The sequence below is a fragment of the Perognathus longimembris genome, chromosome 18, assembly GCF_023159225.1.
Source record: "Perognathus longimembris pacificus isolate PPM17 chromosome 18, ASM2315922v1, whole genome shotgun sequence".
NCBI classification, from domain to species: Eukaryota; Metazoa; Chordata; class Mammalia; order Rodentia; family Heteromyidae; genus Perognathus; species Perognathus longimembris.
In genome coordinates this window covers 43,116,717-43,140,587 of record NC_063178.1, presented here as the reverse complement: position 1 = coordinate 43,140,587, position 23,871 = coordinate 43,116,717, and the positions used below count along the sequence as shown (strand labels likewise).

At 40.9% G+C, this 23,871-nt stretch overlaps 1 pseudogene; it reads right to left on the bottom strand.

Moving 5' to 3' along the window:
* Positions 1-12,102: 12,102 nt before the first annotated feature.
* Positions 12,103-23,871, bottom strand: part of LOC125366987 — a 35,034-nt pseudogene continuing 23,265 nt past the window's right edge.

Here is a 23,871-nt window from a genome sequence, read left to right as displayed (position 1 = left end):
AATTTGCAGCTTCCTTGAGCACAGCTAGACTTGTTCTTTCCTCTCCCTGGCCCACTGGAGCAGGATGGCTTGGCAGTCATCCTGGGCACCATCTTTGATGGTCAGGTCCAGGATTAACATCTATGGTTGCTCTTCTGTCATCCCTGAACAGCGTATTGCTGTTGGCTTGTAAGTCAGGAAGTCTGGATAAGAGATTTGGGCTTGGAGGGGTCCCCCCATTCCCAGATGATTGGGTGTTCATTCTGCAGACTGAGATATTGCAATTCTGACTGACTGGGAAGCTTCTTCTTGGCAAGTAGCTGATAGAGCCTTTCCAGGACAGCCTTAATGATTTCTAGGTCTGGTGAGTGTGCAAGGTCCACTAGGAGTAGTCAGGGGAAGGACCAGGCCTGGACCATGGCTTCAGCACCTCTCTGTGGCCCTGGGCATACACCTAGATGAAGAGTGAAGGTTACAGCAGCACTGGCACATCCTCCAGGGCAGAGATGGCCAGAGCCTGGTTGCTCAGCAGACTCTGCATGGCAAGACACTGGAGCGAGGGTGGCATCCCAGTGCTCATCTTGGTGGATGAGATGTGGATCAGGTGTTCAGGACTCTGATTCCCAGCATGGCCCGGCACTGTATGCAGGCTTCAGGACTCTGAATGTGGTTTTCTGGTCCCTGTGAATCCGTATACCCAAGGCCCTGCCCTCACAATTGGATATGAGATAGCTGCTTCTGATGGGATTTCTGAGCCAATTAACACCTGAGTTGGGTGTGGCACTAGAGATTATTTCAAGCACTGGTTTGAATCAAAAGTGATAGGATTGAAGGTGTGACTCACACAGCCTAGGTTGTCTTTGGAAGATAAAACACACTACACCAAAAAAGACTTCTTACTCTTATACCTTAATCCCTTCAGATATTCCCACAGATGTTCCACTGCTCTGAGCCTGCAAAGGTTCCAAGTGCCCCCAAGCCCAACCTTATAGCAGTTACACATTCTGTTTCTATATTTGTTTCACTCTCTTCTTCCCTTTTTCCTTCCTTCCTTCTTCCTTCCTTCCTTCCTTCCTCCCTTCCTTCCTTCCTTCCTTCCCTCCCTACCTCCTACTTGCCTCCATCCCTACTTTCCTTCCTCCATCTCTTCTTACATTCCTTCCTGCTGCCTTTCTTCCTTCCTGTTTTTGGTACGTTGTACTGAAAAATGATATCATTATACACATGCTTCTCATCTCTTTTTATTTTGATGGGTTGATACAGTAAATTATAGATAGTAAGGGATTGTCCCACAACTTTGAGGTTTGCTTACAACCCTTAAGAGAAACAAAATCATGTTTCAGTTCTTTCCAGGCTAAATTCAGTTTATATTCCTAATGGTGTGCACGCAGGACACATGTACTGTCAAAGCATTCAGAAACTCCTGGGGCTGCAGAGCTATGATTAAACAGAAAGGCTTACCAACAGTCTTCCTACTTCTTACACTCACACTGAACTTTGGAGTTTAGGTCCCCTGTAGAATGTACTTCTGTCCATGGTTTCATTACTGATGCTGAGAAGAGCTTTCTGAAGAAACAAATCAAACTACACAGGCAGAGCAGAAAGGCTAGGAAGATCCTACTTTGTAACTACCCAGAAATCATCAGGCTCCGGGCTGTAGAATTGACACTTGTTCCTTAAATGATTGAAATGCATATGGATATGGACCTTCTGTTTTGTCCCCATATCTCTCAATGACTGCATCAAGCCTGCCAAAATCTGAGCAAATCTCTCAGGGTCGATGGTTCTCTGCCACCACCTTTGAGTGTGGTAGCTCTCCAAAGGGGCAGGATACAGTCCTTGCCTCAAATGGCCCAGGCCATGTGGCTCAGGACGTTCTGCAGGGCAGCCATGGAAATGCAGTTTCCATAAAATCTGAAGAAGCTGAGCTTAGAACACTGGGTCAGGGTGGACAGAATGAAGGAGAGCTCCAAATCAGTGATACAACACTCCAGGGCCAGGGTCTACAGGGTGCCGGCTACATGCTCCAGCAGGGCTCGCAGGGGCTCAGGACTGAAGACATCCATGAACAAGTGCCTCAGATGCAGGTGCTTGAGCTCCCTGCTGTAGGGGCAATAGGAGAGCAACCAAAGTTTGGATTCTGTCATTGAACAATGACTCAGAGACAAGGTCGTCAAAGGGGGCAAGCACCTGAGGATGGGGGTAGTTTTCATGAAAGAAGATGTCATCTTGCACATGAAGCTCCTGTAGATGCTTCAGTGGCCCAGATATGCCTTCCATTTGGAGCTGGATTTATAGAAACATCCACCCATCATGGAGAATTTGAGGATGTGAAGATTCTTCATCTGGCCTAGGTAAGGTGCCATTTTTTTCATGGTTACTAGACTACAGAATTCACTCAACTCCAGTTCCTGAATGGAATCCAACTTCACCACCAGTAGAGCCTTGTGGATTTCAGAGATGGATTCAGACTGAACCTTCATCTTCTTCAAGCACAGATGGAATCGTTCTTTCCTCTCTCTAGCCCATTGGAGCAGGTATGCTTGGACAGAATCACGGGGACCATATTTGATGGTCAAGTCCATGGCTATGATCAAGGGTTGTTCTTCAGTCATCCCAGAACAGCAACTCAGTGTTTTCTTCTCAGTCAGGATGTCTGCTTAGGAGATTTGGGCCATGAACCTGTATCCCCATGTCCAGATGTCTGGGTGCTCCTTCTGCAGACCAAGCACTTGTTGTTTCCACGGACTGGGGCACTCCTTCTTAGCAATTAGCCAATCCATCCCATCCAGGACAGCCTTGATGGTTTCCAGGTCGGGTAACTCTTCCAGGTCCCCCAGGGGGAGGTAGGGGAAGGGCCAGGTCTGCACCATGGCCTTCAGCACCTCCATATGGCCCTCAGTGTAGACCTCCCTTAAGAGTGAAGGAAACAGAAGCACCAGCAGATTGTTCAGGGCAGAGAAGGCCAGGGCCTGGTTGCTCATCAGACTCTGCATGGCGAGATGCTGGAGTGAGAGTGGAGTCCTGTTGCTCATCTTGGTGGGTGAGATGTGGATCAGGTGTGCAGGGCTCTCTGAATCCCAGCAGAGCCAGGAAATGACTGCAGGCTCCAGGACTCTGCTTTCGTTCTCTGATCCCTGGGCCTCTTTTACCCTCAATTCCCACCCTCACTAGCCCATCTCAACCAATGAGAGAGCATCTTCTGATGGGATTTGATGGTCATTGCCCACAAAAGATCATGTACAGCACCCAAACCCTGAGTTCCATCCCCAGGGCTGGCTGAAAATTAAAAACCCAACAATGACACAATTCCAAAGACAGGAATACCTAGATCAAATGTTGAAGAAAACGTGTTTGTTGGGGGGTGGGGATTATTATCAAGTACAAAAGGATTTCCCATGAGAGCAAGAGAATTATTTTCTCAGGTCCCACACATTTTAGGTTGAGATTCTGCCATAGTTTATGTAGCAATTGTTGAGGCTTGATGAAAATGACATGAAAATGCAGGCAATACTTCAACTGATATTCTATAAGAAATACTCACTTCCTATATACACAGGTACAGCAAAAGAAAGAAAGAAGGAAAAAAGAAACAGAGAGAGAGGGAAAGAGGGAGAGAGGGAGGAAGGGAAAGACAGAAGTGTTGGAAGTTCCTAAAGTCTTGGAGATGCTATAAATTTGGGCTAATTACTTTTTTGGTTTTTTTTCCCAGGGTCAGGGTAGTGGAAAGTCTGTGGAAATTCTGAAAAGTTTAAGGTATAAGAGCAGACAGTCTTTTTTTGCATTGTATTTTGAATTTCAAAGAGAAGCGGGGCAGTGTGGTTGGAGCCCCTAATCCTATCATTTTGTATTGGAAGTACAGTACGAATTAATCTGAGAATGACACCCTGTCTAGGTGTGCTGGATGTGGGTCACTAGTCCCATCAGAAGTTGCTCTCTGATCAGGAATCTGCAAACAGCAGTAGAGACCTGGAGCCTGCAGTCAGTGCCTGGTACTGCTGGGAATCAGAGAGCCCTGAACACTTAACACACATCTCATCCACCAAGATGAGCACTGGGACGCCACCCTCACTCCAGTGTCTTCCCATGCAGAGTATGTTGAGCAACCAGGCCCTGGACATCTCTGCCCTGGAGTATCTGCCATTTCTTCTGTTTTCTTCACTCTTTATGGAGGTCTAAACCGGGGGCCACAGGGAGGTGCTGAAGGCCATGGTGCAGGCCTGACCCTTCCCCCTTGGGGGACTTGGAAGAGTTACCAGATCTGGAAACCTTCAAGGCTGTCTTGGATAGGCTCTGTCTGAAACTTGTCCAGAAGGAGTGTACAGTCAGTGGAAGCTACAAGTGCTTGAGCTGCAGAATGAATACCTGAACATCTGGAAACAGGGGTACACCTTCATAGCCTGATTATCAGACCCAGAAGTCCTTACTGACATGACAATAGCAAGTTGCTCTACAGTATGTTTAAAGAGCAGCTACCAATGATCCTTACATTCCTGACCACTGAAGATGGTTCCCAGGATGATCTGCAGCCCTACTTGCTCCAGTGGCCTAGGAAGAGGAAATTAGTTCATCTTTGCTCCAGGAAGCTGCAGATTCAGTCTGTTTCCATCTCTAAAATCCAGAAGGCTCTGCTTTTGGTGAGGATCAACTCCATCTGGGAAGTGGAGGTGAGTAAATAATTGTGTCCAAGCACCTTGAGAAAACTTGCTGCTTACCTGGCCCAGATGAAGAACCATCACACTCTCAAGTTCACCAAGATGCATTGCAATATCCAAGCTTTAAGCCTCAAGAATTCCTGGTACTCCTACAAATTTGGGGATAAATTTGTGGCAGCCGCAGTGTCTGCACAAGCTTCATGTGCACGATGCCAGGTTCCTTTACGGACAGCTACCTGTGACATTTGGCAGACTGATGCCTTTTAAGGTCTTGAGTTCATGTCAGCTGCAGGAAGCTGACCTAAGGATTTTGTCCCATCATCCTTGCACCAGGCAGCTCAAGCTCCTGTGCTGAGGTGTTTGTTCTAGGACCTCTTCAGTCCTGAGCCACTTTGGTGGCTGGCACTGTGGATATCCTGGCCCTGGAGGCCTGTTACGTCATTGATCCCCTACTCTCCGCCCACGTTCCCACCTTGAGTCAGTGCTCCCAGCTCAGCTTCTTCGGTGTCTATGGAAACTACATCTCCATGGCCGCCCTGCAGAACCTCCTGAGCCACATGGCTAGGATGAGCCATTTGAGAAAAGGACTCTATCCTGCCCCTCTGGAGAGCTACATCCCTGCAGAATGATGGCTAGGAAAAGATGACCCTGAGATATTTTCCCAGTTTCAGGCTGGGTTGGACCAGTCATGGAGAGACATAGGGACAACCCAGAAGGTCTGGATCTGCACCAATTTTTGTCATTATCAGAACGCGTGCCAATTTTATAGCCTGGGGCCTGATGGTTCCTGTGTGGTCACACAGGAGATGCTTCATTGCCTTTCTACTGTTCTTCCTGTGTCATCTCACCCCTCTCTGCTTGAATCTCTTCTCAGCCTCAGAAACGAATGCCAGGACAGAAGTATAACCTCCAGGGTGAAAAAGTTACAAAGTGGGAATAAACAGGACATCTGGTCCTGAATGTTCGGTTCAACTGTGGCTCCAGATCCCTAGGAGTTTCAGTGCTTTTGGGTACATGTGTGCTAGGCACAACCCATCAGGAATCCAAAGTGAATTCAGCCTGGAAAGAATTAGAATAAATATAATTTTATTAATGGTTGTATACAGACTTCTAAGCTGTGGGACAATCACCTACTATCTGTAATTTACTGTCTCAATAAATAAAAAAGAAAAAGAAAAGCATGAGTAGAAAGATATCATCTTTCATTACAACTTAAAAAAGACAGAAAGGAAGAAATGAAGGGAGGAAGGCCATCAGAAAATAAATAACAGAGGGTTAGAGGGAGGGAGGTGGGAAGGAAAAATGAAAAGAAAGGAAGTATGGAATGAAGGTAAGAAGGAAGGAAAGAAAGAAGGAAGGAAAGGAAAGAAAACAAAGCAAAGACAGAGTTTTGAATCTTTATCAAAAGCTAACAGTTTCCAATCATCTATGAAGGTGTGAGTTATTCCTGTCTGAATTCTCTCAGCACCTCCTGCCATTGTGGGGTTGTCATCTGACTTCCTGCCTCATGGCCAGGTTTATTCTCAGTGCTGTGGACCAAATGTGTTTAGTTCTTCTGTCAAACTCTGTGTGTGTGTGTGTGGGGGGGGGGTTAATCAGAGATGGGAATCTCAAAAATTTCCCTGCCTGGGCTTAATTCAAACCTCAATTAACAGTTCTCCTCCACCTCAGTATTCCGGATTACAGGTGTGAGCCACAGGTGCCTTGCATATACTAATTCTCAGGAAGGTATCTGTCCTATTAATGGTCCCTCTCTATTTCTCTTTTTCTGCCCCTCCCACCAAAATTAGGATCCTAATGTAACTATCAAAACTCTTCTTTATTTTCCTGCAACTCTAGACTCTAATACCTTGGTGCACATGGATCTGTTCACATTCTCTCACCATTGCTGCCTCACAGGTTCAGGTTTCTGGTTTTTTTTTTTTGTTGTTGTTGTTTGTTTGTTTGTTTTTGAGATGATCATTGCAATAGGGTCCATGGCCTTTCTCCTCTCTGTGGACCCTTCTTCCTCCCCAACACAAATCCACTCTGCGTCTGGTCAGTCTGAGGCACCCAAGCCACAGATTGATATGTTACACTGCCTGTCTTTAATCTTCCATGGCTCCCCTCTGACCCAGGATGGAGATCTCAGACAGTTCACGAAGTTGTTCACTGAAAGTTGTGCACTGGAAATGGAGCATGCTCTGTGCAATGTCCAAGACCAGATGTGTACAGCACATTTGTGCCTTCTGTAGAATCGCTTTCACACTTGCTGTGGCTTTACTGGCTCCTCTGTGAGTCATTTCCGAGGCCAAAGAGGAAACTCTGAATTGCTGTTCAATTGTTCAAATGTAAGCTCCTGTGTTCACTGTCTCCTCTCTGTGTCTCTGTCTGTCTCTTCATCTCTCTTTCTCTTTGTCTCTGTTTCTCTGTCTGCCTCTCTGTCTGCTTTTCTCTGTCTCACGTTATCAATGTCTCTCTAGCTCTTTGTCTGCTTCTTTTGTCTCTCTGTATTTCTGTCAGCCTATCATCTCCTCTCTCTGTGTCTCTGTCACTCTTTCTCTTTGTCTCTCTGCCTCTGTCTGTCTCCATTTTTCTCTCAACACTTTCATGGTTAGGACTTCAGCCAATGAATTTTGTTGGGGTTATTAATATCCAGATACGGTTCTTCCTCCTCCTCCCCATCTTCTATTTGTCTTTTAGTAGTTTTATGTGGCCAGGTTCCCTGATGGTTATTACACAGTTGACTGCTAGAGAAGCTGATTTTTGTTCACACATTCCAATTTCATGTATTGAACTGAAACCAAGATGAACAAGCCCATTGATTTTATTGGCTTAGCTCATGAGTTTGCTTTTCACTCATCCCTCTTCTGCTGTAGGGTGGAGAAATTCCAGTGCTAGAACTAGTGATTAATGTGGTAAGAAGAGAACAGAAATTTCTAGAAGGGCTTTTGCAGCTTTAGATGGTCAGAAATAGCCAAGTTTCTCCATAAGATTATAATCAGGTGCATAGAAGTAAGAGTGCTGAGAAGTGTTTCTTACGTGTGGACATTATGAGCAGCAGTAACTTTGGCAGGCATTGAGGTCTGCACTAATGTGGTTTTAGGCTTTTCCCTCTTTGCTAAGCCAGAATTACATGTCCCAGAATTCCCTTGTTCAAAATGACCTCCAGCTCCATGGGACTTGGATGGTAGAACAGAAACAGTAGCCACTAGGCTCTGAAGGAGAGGTCACCAGGGCGAGTGTAGCTCACGTTAGGTCTCCTAGCCCTCCCGGAGTGATTCAATAGCTGTCTGCTATTCTAGAGTCTACATCCGGGTCAGAGGTGTGTCCAGTGTAGTTGTGCAGGGCACCATCTTCTCTGTGAGGTCATTTCTTCTTAGAATTTTGAAGTGATGGAAGTTGACTGCAAATTGAACTGCTTCTCCTGGGATATAGCTTATCCACTCTCTCCTTTCTTCCCGGGTTATTTATGATTTGTTCATTTATTTAATCTAATTTTTAACCATCTGAGAGTCTTACTGTGTGACAGTGATGTTAGGCACCTCAGGCAGGACAGAATCCTTTCCATAGAGCTGTGCACTCATCTCCACCCTACTTACATAATATGCAAATCTTTGCAATAAATATTTATTCCTGGTTATCATGACAATTTTGGATTTCCTGATAAAAACCCTAACTGGTTAATCCGTATTAAGCCGGGCCAAATTTTAAAGTGTGCATAGGGTCAGTGAATTTTTGACTATGCTAAAAGGGAAGAATCACTATAAAAACCCTTGATTCATGTTGAAAGAGAAGGAAAAAGGAGTGACAGAAAGAATAAAATTGTCAAAGTGAAGAAACTAGAAAATAAAACCAAGCCAGAAGCTGGTGTTCTCTGTGCAGATTTGAGAGGGGGATTATGGATACCAAGCAGGTCCTGTCTCAGATTGCAGAAGAAATTGCCACCTTCAACACTACCTTCAGCTTCATGTTGGTCCTCAGGACCAGAGATAAAGGAGGATGGGATGATCTCAGGAAGATCCACAATAAATGTGAGAGTTTCCCAGTTGAGTCCTACTGACCTGAGAAATGAATCTCTGCTCCTATGCATTTCTATCTATATCAAGTATATAACAGGAAGGTTGACATATGACTTTTTTGGTGCCCCAAATCTGTGTTACTGAGGATCAATATGTTACAGAGGGACATGACAAGGGGAGCTTTGATTAAGGGTTTTGCCCTCATGAATCAGGCTCATAAGGATGGCACCATCAAAACACCCAGCTGACCAGAGACAGGCAAAGATGTTGGTTCTGAGGGGAGGAACATCTTGCCACACTACATTAGAAAACCTATGCTGGGTACCAGAAGCTCACATTTGTATTCCTAGCTCAGGAAGCCAAAATTAAGGATCAAGTTCAAAGCCAGCCCAGGCAGAAAGGTTCTACTCAGAAAAAGCTGGAAATGGCACAGTTACTCAAGTGGTAGAGCCCTAGGCTTGAACAAAAGAATCTCAGGAACATCACCCAGGTCCAGAGTGCAAGCCTCAGAACTGGAACACATACATACACACACACACACACACACACACACACACACACACACATGCAATTTAACATGTCACCATGTGAATGCAAGACATCTTGATCCATGTCACCACTTCCATCATCGCCTCCATCTCTCCAAACCCCACCCATCCTCTCATGTGTCCTAGTTCCATTTCCACACATACAACATTGAATATTAGGAATGCATTTGCCCACCCTCCGTCTCTCCATTCATCTACACACTTCCCCTTGACCTCCCTCCTCTCCCCCACACCACAAGTCCTGGTATTCTTTGTGTATGTGTGTGTGCCTGTCTTCAGGCTTGAACACAATGCCTAGGCATTATCATTAAGCATTTATGGTCAAGGCTACTGTTCTACCACTGGAGACACAGCTTCACTTCCAGGTTTCTGGGAGGTTCATTGTAAATCAGAACTCTTGATCTCATGATCATCCTGACTCAGCTTCCCTTATGATAGGATTGCAGTTGTGTGCTACCATGACCATCTAACTTTAATTTAGCCTTAAAGTGAGGGTGCAGCTTTACTTCTCACTGACTTTCTCATCACATAAAGATGAGATAGGATGGGTGATACAGTAAACACTTGTGTACTCAGAGCTGAAACCTAGTGAGTTTCAGATTCCAGGGCACTTAAACTTTCTCCAGCATGAAGTTACACATAATGAATTTGGACAAATTTACAGGTGCAGTAATGAAAGCTTATTCACAATACTGACACAAATCCAACTTTTCCACGTCAGTGGCACAATCATTCAAGCAGTCACTGTAAATATTCTGGGATCTCAGTGGTTCTCCAATTTGGGTAATCACTAGAGACTAAATGAACTGAATTCACTGCATCAACAGCTAGAGTTGTTTTGAACTTGAAGTAAACAACAAATTAAAAATGGCTTGGAATTTTTTTTTCCTGCTCCTTATAATAAAATACTTCATTTCAAAAGGCCTGAGGCTTTCTACTTCAGAATCAACTTCAACCTTCCTGTTTTCTAAAGACTGTCTCTGGAGAGACTCTCTCCATATATATACATATACATATTTAGCTATTTTCCTGAGCTGCCTAGTTTGTTATGCTCTTAATCTTTCTACTAGAACAAGACTGGTTTCTTAAGATCAGAAAAATAAAAATTATGCTTCTATTACATTTTTATCTCAAATATTACCTTGCATATAAGATATCTAGATGTTTATTTTCACTAGAACTTTTGTGAGTTTTGTCTATTAAATACATCAATTTACATTTGAAAATGAACCACCAACAATGATATTCTTCTCTGATATCAGTCTGTTTAAAATTCTCCCCAGTGGCTCTTTTACCTGATAGTGCAAGCTATCACTATCAAGTTGCTGCCACTGTATTTTGTTTACTGACCCATGTCAATGGGCACATATTTTTGTCTTGGTTTTACTATTCAGATTTTAATTCTTGCTTAGAAAAGATAAACTACAAGCATTTTTAGAACTACAATATATTTTAAAAGATTGTATTGTAAAGGGTGATTTGTATTAAAAATTAATTTGGAAGCTGTTCAATAAAAATTAAATAGAATTTTCCAAAACTAAAAAAAAATACTTTTCCTACTGAGGCTGGTTTGAACTGTGGTCCTCAAATCTCAGCCTCCTGAGCAGCAAGGATTTGAGGAGTGACAGTGCACCAAGTGCTGCTACACTTTCTTTGTCTGCAAATATTCTTGAAGCACCCAGAAAACCAGACCTAAGTGCAGAGTAAATTGAAAGAACCAAAAATATATAGAATAAAATTCAAATTTAGTTGCCTCTGGCTACAACTTGTGACTGTGACATTACTAGAAAAATGAGTAAAAGTCACTTATTCACTGAAATGATTCCAACTATGAAACTAGTATCTAATAGCAAAAAGAAATAGACTTGAACAAATATGTAAGTTTCCTCTTAAAAGGGCTTAATTCGCCAGGGATGTTTTCTGTCCCCAAAGCCATGTAGTAAATTCTTATCTGGCATTAACAAGATGATGTAGCACTTGGAGGCAAAGATGCAGCCCAGGAGCCCTGAACTGGAGGCCAAGATGGAGAAGACCTCCACAGCCAACATGACCTTTCCCTTGGCACTGTGGTAGACATGCAGGAAGGTGAGCCACACACTACAGAACAACAGCATACTGAAGGTCAGGAACTTGGCTTCATTGAAGGTGTCAGTCAGGGTCCTGGCCAGGAAAGCCACAGTGAAGTTGGCCAGGGCCAGAAAAACCAGGTATCCCAACACACAGTAGAAAGCAGTGAGGGAGTCCTTGTTACACAGGATGATGATGAGACCATGTTCAGCATGTGTGCCTGTGTCTATGAAGGGAGGAGAGGTTCCCAGCCAGAGTCCACAGAGAGTCTCCTGGATCAGAGTACAGATGGGAATGATGAAGTTAGGAGCCCCTGATAGGAGCAGCCACTTCATCCTTCTCCCTGGAGAAGTGACCTTGAAGGCCAGAACCACGGTTACAGTTTGGGCCAAGATAGCAGAAACCGCTACAGTGAATGCATTTCCAAATGTGGTTTGCTGTAGAATGCAGGTGACTGTCTTGGGACAGCTGTAGGGAGCAGAGCCAGAAGTTAATCTCATTTTGATCTCTGGCTGTGTTGCTATCACAAGGATATGCTAAGTGTAAAGACATTTGTTTAAGGGTATCTCTGCCCCTACCCAGAATTGCTCTGCTATGTCCCCTGGAGTACATTCCTATGTTAATCAACCTCATCCTGTGTTTACTGCCATCAAATGTTACGAACTTCAAAGCTTCTTTGTGTTCTTGAATTTTAGCAACCCTATGCTATTCCCTGGTTCCAAAACTGCATATAAGCTGGAAGTTAAGAATAAACGTGGCTGCAGTCTTGAGTTACAATCTTAAGTTGCAGACCTTCTGAACCCCATCTTTGCCTCTTGTCTTTTTTCTCTTGTCTTGTATTTTTCCTTTTCTTTAATCTTCGCCCCGCTCATTCGAGATTTCCTTCTCGCCACTGGCTGGCTCTAGCAGACAGCCAATAAAGAGCAAGGAATAGAGGAAACAGAAGACAAGGGAGATAAGCCAGATGTAGCTGAAAACCTGGTTGTTAGCCTTGACAATGTGGAAGTTGTGATGTTTCACAAGGATCCCAAGGACAACTGCTGTGAGTGTAGATAAACCAAGAGCCATGCAGGCCAATGCCATCCCCAAGGGCTCCCCATAAGCTAGGAAACTTGCAGCTCTTGGGAGGCACTGGTTTCCCCCTGTGTTAGCAAACTGATGATCTGGACACTTTACACACCGCTACTGCCAGTGGACTCCATATTTGGTAAGGAATTCAAATTTCCATTAATCCCTTTACAGTACTTACAAAGAAAAGGAAAATTCCCTATACAGAGATAATTTGGACACATCTAGGTCCAGACGGATTCACTGCAGAATTCTACAAGGCATTCAAGACAGAACTCACACCAATATTTCTCAAACTCTTCAGTGAAATTGAAAGAGAACGTTCACTACCAGACTCATTCTATGAAGCCAGTATAACCCTCATCCCAAAACCAGGCAGGGACTCATCACGGAAAGAGGACTACAGACCGATCTCCCTGATGAACATAGATGCAAAAATTCTCAACAAAATTCTGGCCAATCGACTTCAACAGGTTATCAAAAAAATCATACACCACGATCAAACTGGCTTCATTCCAGGGATGCAAAGTTGGTTTAATATACGCAAGTCAATTAATGTAATCCACCACATCAACTGGAGCAAGCAAAAGAACCACATGGTTTTATCTCTGGATGCGGAAGAAGCGTTTGATAAAATCCAGCACCCATTTATACTAAAAGCCCTGGAAAAACTGGGATTCCAGGGAACATTCCTGAATATAATCAAGGAAGTTTATGACAAACCAACAGCAAGCATAACTCTAAATGGGGAAAAACTGAAGCCATTCCCTTTAAAATCAGGAACAAGGCAGGGATGTCCACTCTCTCCCCTGCTCTTCAACATAGTACTAGAATTCCTAGCCAGAGCAATTAGGCAAGAAGAAAATATAAAGGGGATCCAAATAGGAAAAGATGAAGTTAAACTTTCTCTCTTCGCAGATGACATGATCCTATACCTAAAGAATCCCATAGACTCTACCCCCAAGCTACTAGAGCTGATCCAAAACATTGGCAAAGTTGCAGGATATAAAATAAACCTTCAAAAATCTACGGCCTTTCTCTATGCTAACGACCCGAAGACCAAGGCTGAAATCAGGAAAGCAACTCCTTTTGCAATAGCCCCTAAAAATATAAAATACCTAGGAATAACTTTAACCAAAGAAGTGAAAGACCTCTTTGATGAGAACTTCAAAAGCTTGAAAAACGAAATTAAGTCAGAACTAAGGAAATGGAAAACCCTCCCATGCTCCTGGATTGGGAGGATTAATATAATCAAAATGGCAATATTGCCTAAGGCTATCTACAAATTCAATGCAATACCCATTAATATCCCAACACCATTTTTTGATGAAATAGAGGAAGCAATCCAGAAATTCATATGGAGTAATTAAAGACCATGAATAGCAAAAACAATCCTAAGCAAAAAGAACAGTGCTGGAGGAATTACAATACCCAACTTCAAGCTTTATTATAAGGCTGTAGTAATAAAAAACAGCTTGGTATTGGCACCGGAACAGGCCTGAAGACTAATGGAACAGAATTGAAGACCCAGAAATGAACCCACAGAACTACGCCTACTTAATCTTTGATAAAGGAGCTAAAACAATAGTATGGAAGAAAGATAGCCTCTTTAACAAATGGTGCTGGCAAAACTGGCTCAACACATGCAACAAACTAAAACTAGATCCTTATATATCACCCTGCACCAAAATCAATTCCAAATGGATTAAAGACCTCGAAATCAAAACAGACACCCTGAAAACACTAAAGGAAGGAGTAGGAGAAACACTTGGGCTCCTTGGCACAGGACAGAACTTCCTTAAGAAAATCCCAGAAAGGCTACAAATCAAAGAAAGGTTGGACAAATGGGACTGCATCAAATTGCAGAGCTTCTGCATGGCAAAGGACATAGCTCGCAAGATAAACAGAAAGCCCACAGACTGGGAGAAAATCTTTAACGGCCATTCAACAGACAAAGGCCTAATATCTAAAATATATGCAGAAGAAAAAAAATTACCTTCCTCCAAAACAAAACCGCAAAGAACCAATAGCCCCCTCATCAAGTGGGCTAAAGACTTACAAAGAGACTTCTCTGATGAGGAAATGAGAATGGCCAGGAGACATATGAAAAAATGCTCAACATCACTGGCCATAAAAGAAAGGCAAATCAAAACATCATTGAGATTCCATCTCACCCCAGTAAAAATGTCATATATCAAGAAAACTAACAATAACAATTGTTGGAGGGGATGTGGCCAAAAGGGAACCCTAATTCATTGTTGGTGGGAATGTAGTCTGGTTCAGCCACTCTGGCAAGCAGTATGGAGATTCCTCAGAAGGCTAAATATAGAGCTCCCCTATGACCCAGCAGCCCCACTTTTGGGTATCTATCCAAAAGACCACAAACAAAATCACAGTAATGCCACCAGCACAACAATGTTCATCGCAGCACAATTTGTCATAGCGAGAATCTTGAACCAACCCAGATGCCCCTCAGTAGACAAATGGATCAGGAAAATGTGGTACATATACACAATGGAATTTTATGCCTCTATCAGAAAGAATGACATTGTCCCATTTGTAAGGAAATGGAAGGACTTGGAAAAAAATATACTCAGTGAAGTGAGCCAGACCCAAAGAAACATGGACTCTATGGTCTCCCTTATTGGGAATAATTAGTACAGGTGTAGGCAACTCATAGCAGAGCATCACAGGGCCCAATAGCTATACCCTTATGAATATCTAAGATGATGCTAAGTGAAATGAATTCCATGTTATGGAGACAATTGTTATATCACAGTTGTAACTACTTTCAATGTTCCATGTGTATCTGTAGCTTCTAATATTGATGATGTTCTTGTATCACCTTCCTGTGTTTGTACCTACACTATCTCTGTAATCTTATCTGAGTATATTGGAAACCGTGTATACTGGTATTGGAACTAGGAAATTGAAAGGGAATACCAAAATTGAGAGACACAGGGTAAAAAAAGTCAAACAACTACAAAAGCAATACTTGCAAAACTGTTTGGTGTAAGTGAACTGAACACCTCAGGGGGAAAAGGGGAAGGGGAAGGGGGGAGGGGGGTATGAGGGACAAGGTAACAAACAGTACAAGAAATGTATCCAATGCCTAACGTATGAAACTGTAACCTCTCTGCACATCAGTTTGATAATAAAAACTTTAAAAAAAAAAAAAAAGAGGATCAATACAGACCAAGGAAAGAATCCTTAAAGCTTTTAGGGAACTGAAGATCATCACATATAAAGGAAAACCTATCAGAATTACTTCAGATTTCTCAGCAGATACCATGAAAGCAAGAAGAGCCTGGAATGAGGTATGCCACACCCTAAAGAAAAAGAACTATCAACCAAAAGTACTGTACCAGCTAAACTCTCATTCATAGCCGAAGATCAAATAAAAGTTTTCCACAGTAAGGAAAAACTGAAACAATATATCTCCACCAAACCAGCTTTAGAGAAAATCCTCAAGGATGTCCTACACACGGAAAATAATCAAGATCACAATACGGACAGAGAAATTAACCCTAAATAGAAAACTAAAATATTAGATCAAGAATTGGAAGACACAGGTCTTAACCAGATAGCTATAATGAAAGGAACAAACAATCATCTCTCAATCCTAACTCTCAACATTAATGGACTTAATTCTCCACTTAAACGACATAGGTTCATAAGTTGGATCAAAAAGCAAGAGCCATGTTTCTGCTGCCTCCAAGAGACACATCTACCCAGAAAAAGTAAACATTTTCTAAAAGTGAAAGACTGGAATAAAATCTACCAAGCAAACAGACCCCATAAGCAGGCTGGAGTTGCAATCATATTATCAGAAAAAAATAGACTTCAAATTAAAAACGGTAAGAAGTGAGAAAGAAGGTTACTACATACTAATAAAGGGATCTCCTATAGGAGGATATAACCACCCTTAAATATCTACACCCCAAATACAGGAGCACCCACCTTCATCAAACAACCACTACTGACTCTAAAAAACACTCATAGATCCAAAAACATTGATAGTTGGAGATTTTAACACTCCACTGTCAATTCCTTTTGAAATAGCCTCAAAAAACATAAAATACCTAGCCATAGCCTTAGATAAAGAAGTGAAAGACCTGTATGATGATAACTTTAAAAACATGATAAACAAAATTAAGGCAGAACTAAGAAAATGGAAAAACCTCCCAAGCTCCTGAATTGGGTAGGATTAATATTGTGAAAATGGCAATCTTACCAAAGGCTATCTACAAATTCAATTCAATACCCATTAATATCCCAACACCATTTACTAATGAAATAGAAGAAGCAATCCAGAAATTCATATGGAACATAAAAGACCCCGAATAGCAAAAACAATCTTAAGTAGAAAGAACAGTGCTGGAGGAATTACAATACCAAACTTCAAGCTGTATTACAAAGCTATAGTAAAAAAAAAAAAAAAAAAAAAAAAAACAGCTTGGTACTGGCACAAGAACAGGCCTGAGGACCAATGGAACAGAACTGAAGACCCAGACCTGAACCCACAGAATGATGCCTACTTAAACTCTGATAAAAGGAGCTAAAAAAATAGGATGGAAGAAAGATAGCCTCTTTATCAAATGGTGCTGGAAAAACTGGTTCAACACATGCAACAAAGTAAAATGAGATCCTTATATATCCTCCTGCACCAAAATCAATTCCAAATGGATCAAAGACCTTGAAACAAAAACAGATACCTTGAATACACTACAAGAAGGAGTAGGATAAACACGTGGGCTCCTTGGCACAAGACGAAACTTCCTTAACAAAGGCCCAAAAATGCAACAAATCAAAGACAATTTGGACAAATGGGACTGCATCAAACTGCAGAGCTTCTGCATGGCAAAGGCCTTAGCTTGCAAGATAAACAGAAAGCCCACAGATAGGGAGAATGTCTTTACCGGCTATACAATGGACAAAAGCCTCATAACTAAAATATATGCAGAACTAAAAAAATTAAATTCCTCCAAAATAAATTCTCAAAGAACCAACAGCCCCCTCAACAAGTGGGCTAAAGACCTAAAAAGAAACCACTGAAGAGGAAATGAGAATGGCCAATAGACACATGAAGAAGTGCTCTACATCACTGGCCATAAAAGAAATGCAAATCAAAACAACACTGAGATTCCATGTCACCCCAAGTAAGAATGTCCATTATCAGGAAAACTAACAGTAACAAATGCTGGATGGGATGTGGCCAAATGGGAATCCTACTTCATTGTTGGGAATGTAAGTTTGTTCAGCCACTCTGGAAAGCAGTATGGAGATTCCTCAGAAGGCTAAATGTAGAGCTCCCCTAGGGCCCAACAGCCCCACACTTAGGCATCTACCCAAAAGACGACAAACAAGGGGCAGTATGGAGATTCCTCAGAAGGCTAAATGTAGAGCTCCCCTAGGGCCCAACAGCCCCACACTTGGGCATCTACCCAAAAGACGACAAACAAGGGCACACTAAAGCCACAAGCACAACAATGTCCATTGCAGCACAATTTGTCATGGCTAAACTATGGAACCAACCCAGAAGCCCCTCAGTAGATGAATGGATCAGGAAATGAGGTACATATACACAATGGAATTTTATGCCTCTATCATAAAGAATGACATTGCCCCTTTCCTAAGGAAATGGAAGGACTTGGAAGAAACTATACTCAGTGAAGTGAGCTAGAACCAAAGAAACATGTACTCCATGGTTTCTCCCAGAGGGAATAATTAGTATAGGTTTAGGTTAGTCACAGCAGAGGATCACAAGAGCCCAATAGCTATGTCCTTATGAACACATAAGATGATGTTAAGTGAAATGAACTCTGTGTTATGGAAATTATATTATATTATATCACTGTTGTAATTACTTTCAACATGCCATGTGAAATGGTAGATTTTTTTTGTTGTTGGTGATGATCCTCTAGTATCCCCTGCCTGTAGTTGTCCCCATGCTATCACTATATCTCATCTGATTATACTAGATACTGTATATACTGGTATTAGAACTAGAAAGGGAATATCAAAATCGAGAGACAAAGAAAAGAAAAACAAATGACTCCAAAAGCAATACTTACAAAACCATTTGGTGTAAATCAACTGAACAATTCATGGGGGAGAGGAAAAGAGGGTGGGGAAGGGGGAAATGATGGAGGAGGTAACAAATTTTACAAGAAATGTACCCACTCCCTTACATATGAAACTGTAATCCATCTGTACATCACTTTGACAATAAATAAGAAATTATTCTGAAAGAATGTCTCAAAAGTGAAAATGTTCTTACATGAACAACATCAACATGATCTAAATAAATAAATCTTCTTTTTTGGTTGTTTTGGTGCCAGTTCTGGTACTTGAACTCAGCATGTGGCCACTGTCCCTGAGCTTTTTGTTGTTGTTTTGTTTTGGCTCAAGGATATTGCTCTACCACTGAACCACTGCTGAACGACATGTTTCCTGCTCTGTGTGTGTGTGTGTGTGTGTGTATGTGTGTGTGTGTGTGTGTGTGTGTGATTACTTGGAGATAAGAATCTTATGAATTCTAATGCCAGGGATAGCATTGAACAAGTCTCAGATCTCAGCCCCCTGAGTAGCTAAGATTACAGAAATCTTTGAAAGTGTTAACCAATGCAAACAGTACTATCTCCATCTCTGCCCCCATGGTGAAACAGGGAAGGCTTAGAGACTGAGGTGGCTAGCTCTGAAGCCACAACAAGGCAATGCCAAACTGGAATGGATTCCAGATGTCTTTACTAACCATTAAGCAACAGAATCCTGACTAACTTTCCATTAGTCTTTAAAAAAGAAAAAATTGCCGTTCCCCAAGTATAGTGAGAATTAAGAAATCAACAGATAGAATTTTATGTTTCCATTTATTTTTAAGCTTCTTCCAGTAACATGGTCCCAGTAGAAGAAAATACAAAACTAATTGTAATCAAACTTTGCAACATCATACACTGTTTCATTAGGTTGCTAGAACAACATTCTAACCAATACTTGAAACTAGTTTAAGTGGATAGAGAGTAAAAATCTTCAAAAGTCTTAAAACTATTTGTTTCCTTTTTTTTTTTGCCAATAACTCACATAAAAGCTGCTTATTCAATGCTCTGTTTTGCTATTGTTAATAGGTACTTTACTGGTTTATGGGTTTTTTTTCCATGAGAGAGAGATTATATGACTTATATGACATTTACAATTTACTCTGACTTAGTAGTTTAGTGATGGTATGATAACACCCTGTTTTAAAGAAAAAAAGGGGGCTGGGAATATGGCCTAGTGGCAACAGTGCTTGCCTCATATACATGAAGCCCTGGGTTCGATTCCTCAGCACCACATATATGGAAAAGGCCAGAAGTGGCTCTGTGGCTCAAGTAATAGAGTGCTATCCTTGACCAAAAAGAAGCCAGGGACAGTGCTCAGGCCATGAGTTCAAGCACCAGGACTGGCAAAAAAAAGTCAGAAAGTTTAAAGAAAAAAAGGGAGGGTGTCCAGGGAAAATCACAACTGTGTGTTTGGAAATAACTTCAGTTTCAGATGTCAAGGCTCTGGAGATATGCCTTGACACGCTAGCAGGAAAGCTTATTGATAAAAAAAAAAAAAAAAAAAACGATTACATGACAAGGAAATTTTAATAACAAGAACCATCAGTCTCTGTAAGGAAACACATTCCTTGTTCTGTTAGCCAGAACAAGGAAATGCAAAAACTATGCAAGAACTTCTAGATTTTATTTTTAAGACTTTGTTTTTGAATTGCTTTATAGAGTAATATAGTTCTTCACTTTCTGTACTCAGACCATGTCAGTTCTCCCAGCTACACTACCCAAGTCACTTTTCACCATGAACATATGTGTTCATGCACAGATTCACATAAACTTAGTATTCAGATGAATAAAAAGTATGCCATTTTAAATAAAATGCTTGAAAGCTCAGAATAAATTACTTATATGAGAGATTAAATTAAAAGGAGAGATGAAGTCAGTAATTGCTTTAGGAATCTTTGTGATGACGTGATGACACCTGTATTTTAGAATCACATGTTACAATAGACATTCTTACTCACTGTGATACTCTGAGGAGGTCCTCTTACAGGCTGGCAGGAAAGTTCCAACTTATGGGAACATTTTCCCTCCAAACAATAGTATTTCAGACATGAGTAATCGGAAATACTCACAGAGTAACATTAAAAATTCTGCTACAAGAGACAATCATAATATCACAACAATTTTGTTTATACTATAGAGGGAAAGATCATCTTTGTGGCCATGGTCCCAAAAGTTGGAAAGATTATTCACCTAGAGAGCTAAGTGACCAGTCTTTAAATCAGGTTCTACCATGTTGTTTGAGGGAAGTTACTGTGTCAGTATAGGTAATATGACCATCTGTTTCCTGAGTGCTATAGACCTTCTTTATTTCACATATCAAAGCATAATGTCCCAGTAGGCTCACCTTTGTGTAATTTCAATTCCACTTTCCCCAGTTGGCTGACATAAACATCGATGGCACCCTGCTGAGTGGAGGCTTTTAGACAGCCACAAGATGAATCTGGGAAGAAGGAAAAGAAAACAGAAGTATAATTATTTTCACATGAGTAAATGAAATTGTAAGTTTGCAAAAAAACAAAGGCTCTGCTTTGAAATCACGGTAAGAAACTATGAGTCTTTCAAGTATTTTATTTTTTATGAAAAAGTCAATTGAGAATGAGTTTAAGCTTCAGAACTGGCACAAAACTAAGAAGTAGGCAAAAATTTACCAACTACCATCTTAGTGATGTTGCCCATCTTGCTTTGTAATATTATATTGCCTTTTAAAAGGAAAAGAAATAAATTTATGGATAGTTTAAAAATGTGCTATATATTATCTTATAGCATGATTAGAAGTCTACAATATTATTTCATAATATTGCTCCTGTTCTTGGTGATTTTTCCCAACATCATAAATACAAAGATTTAGCTGTAGTTCTGAACAAGTAGCTTTAAGCATCTATGCAAACCCTTGCCCCATCCAATTCCCACACCTTAAGGTTTTCTACTATAACTGCAAAGGAATCCACTCTACTTTGTGGCAAACATGGAAGAAAAAGAATGCCTCCAAAGCTTATAGATTAAAAAAAAAAACTTGCTGGGAACTGGTGGCTCACACCTGTAATCCTAGTTACTCATGAGGCTGACATCTGATGAAAGACTGTGAGACTTTTTTATCTCCAACAAATTACTCAGAAAAAGCCAGAAGTGGCACTGTGGCTCATGTGGTAGAGTACTAGATAGCCTTGAGCACAAAGAGGCTCAGGGAGAGTGCCCAGGCCCTGAGTTCAAGCTTCAGGACAAGGAAAAAAATTTACTCAAATGTACTCACTATATAATTTCAAGCTAAATATCAATGTGTTTTTCAGACCATAAAAGCCACATTTTGAAGGAAAGAACATTAAAACAATTTATGGAAAATATAATTACTTTTATTTTTCAGGCCACTTTCCATCACTGTTTGTTAGATTAAGTAATTTCTGGGCCAAGAGTTGAAGTGGTTTGGCATAGGAATAATGAATACATAGGGGCATGACTATCAAGAAAACTTCAAAGAGTTCCATTTTTTAATGAAAATATATTTTCCAGGACAAGTATAAGTCACTGTAACAAACATTCATTCCAGTCCCCTTCCTCTAATACCAAAAACAGCAGGATCTTTATATGTATATGTACTTCTAGGGTCAAAGCCCAATTATTCTACCAAAAATATAAGCAACACACCTCTTCATAATTCCAAAATTAATGGAAAAGTGAAGGGATAATTTTGGTCTCAGAATTTACGTAATGTCACTTTACATATTTTGTAAATACTGACATGTTACTATCTTTGAAAAAGAAAAAAAAATGGCAAATGATTCATTTGCTCAAACATCAGATGTGCCTGACTGCAAAATATCTTTCAAAAAGCCTTAACATTCCATCACACTCAGAAAGCATATAAACAAGAGGTACCTTTGTGTAGGAAGAAAAGCATAGTTTTTATGCAAAGACCCATAAAATTATTTTCAAGTTTCAGTAAATTACAGGGCTGTAAAGATTTCATTAGTAAATGTGTTATGTAAATATTATTTCATTGGTGTGTTATATATAGTCTTCCAATTTTCAAATCCGATAAATATAGATTCGCCATTATGTGCAAATAGCAACCAATGATCATATTGCCTCCTAGTATTCATGCCCTATCTAATCTTCTTTTCTCATAGCAGGCTGAACCTTAGTGACTAGCTTTTTATAAAGACCAAGGGGACAAGTGGTCGGATGCGATTTATAAGAGTAGATTACAAAAAGATTGTGATGTCTGTCTTTCTAAACTAGTCTTCTTATTCTGATGGCTGCCATGCTGGAAATTAACTGTGCTGCAGACAGCATCCATTTTGCAAGGAAATAAAAGTGGCTCCTGGCCAACAGGATATGAACTAAATCCTACCAACAACCACGAGTGAGCATGGAGGCAGAATTTTCCCTGGATGAACATTCGATGAGCTCACAGTCTTGGCTGACATCATGATTACAAACTTTTGAGGCACCCTGAGACAGAAGCCACACCCAAAATTCTGACCCAGCCAATGAGAAAAAACTGCTTCTTGTTTACAATTGTTATGTTTTGGGATAATATGTAACAGAAGAATAAGTAATTAGTACAAATATTGATACTTGATATGGGGTGCTGTCAAAATAAAATATGCAAAAAATGTGGAACTAAGTTTTGGAGCTTAGCAGAGGTTGGATGGATTTTGAAGGGCATGTAAGAGAAATTGCACTGAACAGTAATTCAAAAGAAATCTGGACATTGGGTTTGCTTTGTCTACTGGCTGAAAAGGAGGAAAATATTTTTGAAAATTTGGAGGAAGGAGGACCCTTATTTATTATAGTAGAAACTTCACAACACTATCACCTCTGGTAATACAGAATAGGAAATGCGCCAAATTAACTCAATGATCTTGCTAAAAATATTTTAATTGGATTGTGCTGGATATTTTATTTGTTGATATTTTTTGTCCTGGATCCAAGAGAAAATTTGAATCCAGATGCTAAAATTTGGCCTAAAAATAAAACTGAGGGTGACTAGAAAAAACTTGGCTAAGACCACAGAAAGATCAATGGTGGTATCTTATAATATTAACCAGTTACACAAAAAACTTCCTTAAGAAGATTAAGGATATGCCTTACAGATCCTCTCAATCAAACAGACTTTCTGCAAGGCTTGAGAATGTTGTAACTTAGCACCTTAGCAGAGCCCATATTCTGAAGAGATTTTATGTAAGTGTAACATTTGTGTAAGAGGACAAGCCCCAATGAAATTCACAGGAAACTAAAAGTTTTCACCACATTCTATCAGAAAGCTTTGCCAACATGAAAGGAAAGAGACAATAATAGTCATGGAAAGAGATCACTAGATCCCTAATCTTCTTCTGGCAGGAAACAGACTAAGTAAACTACTCAGCTGTAACTATAGACTACATTTCATAAAAAGTCAAGATGTTAAGCAGAGCTGTGGATCAAGTGGTAAAGGGCCAGCGTTAAGTGAAAAAGG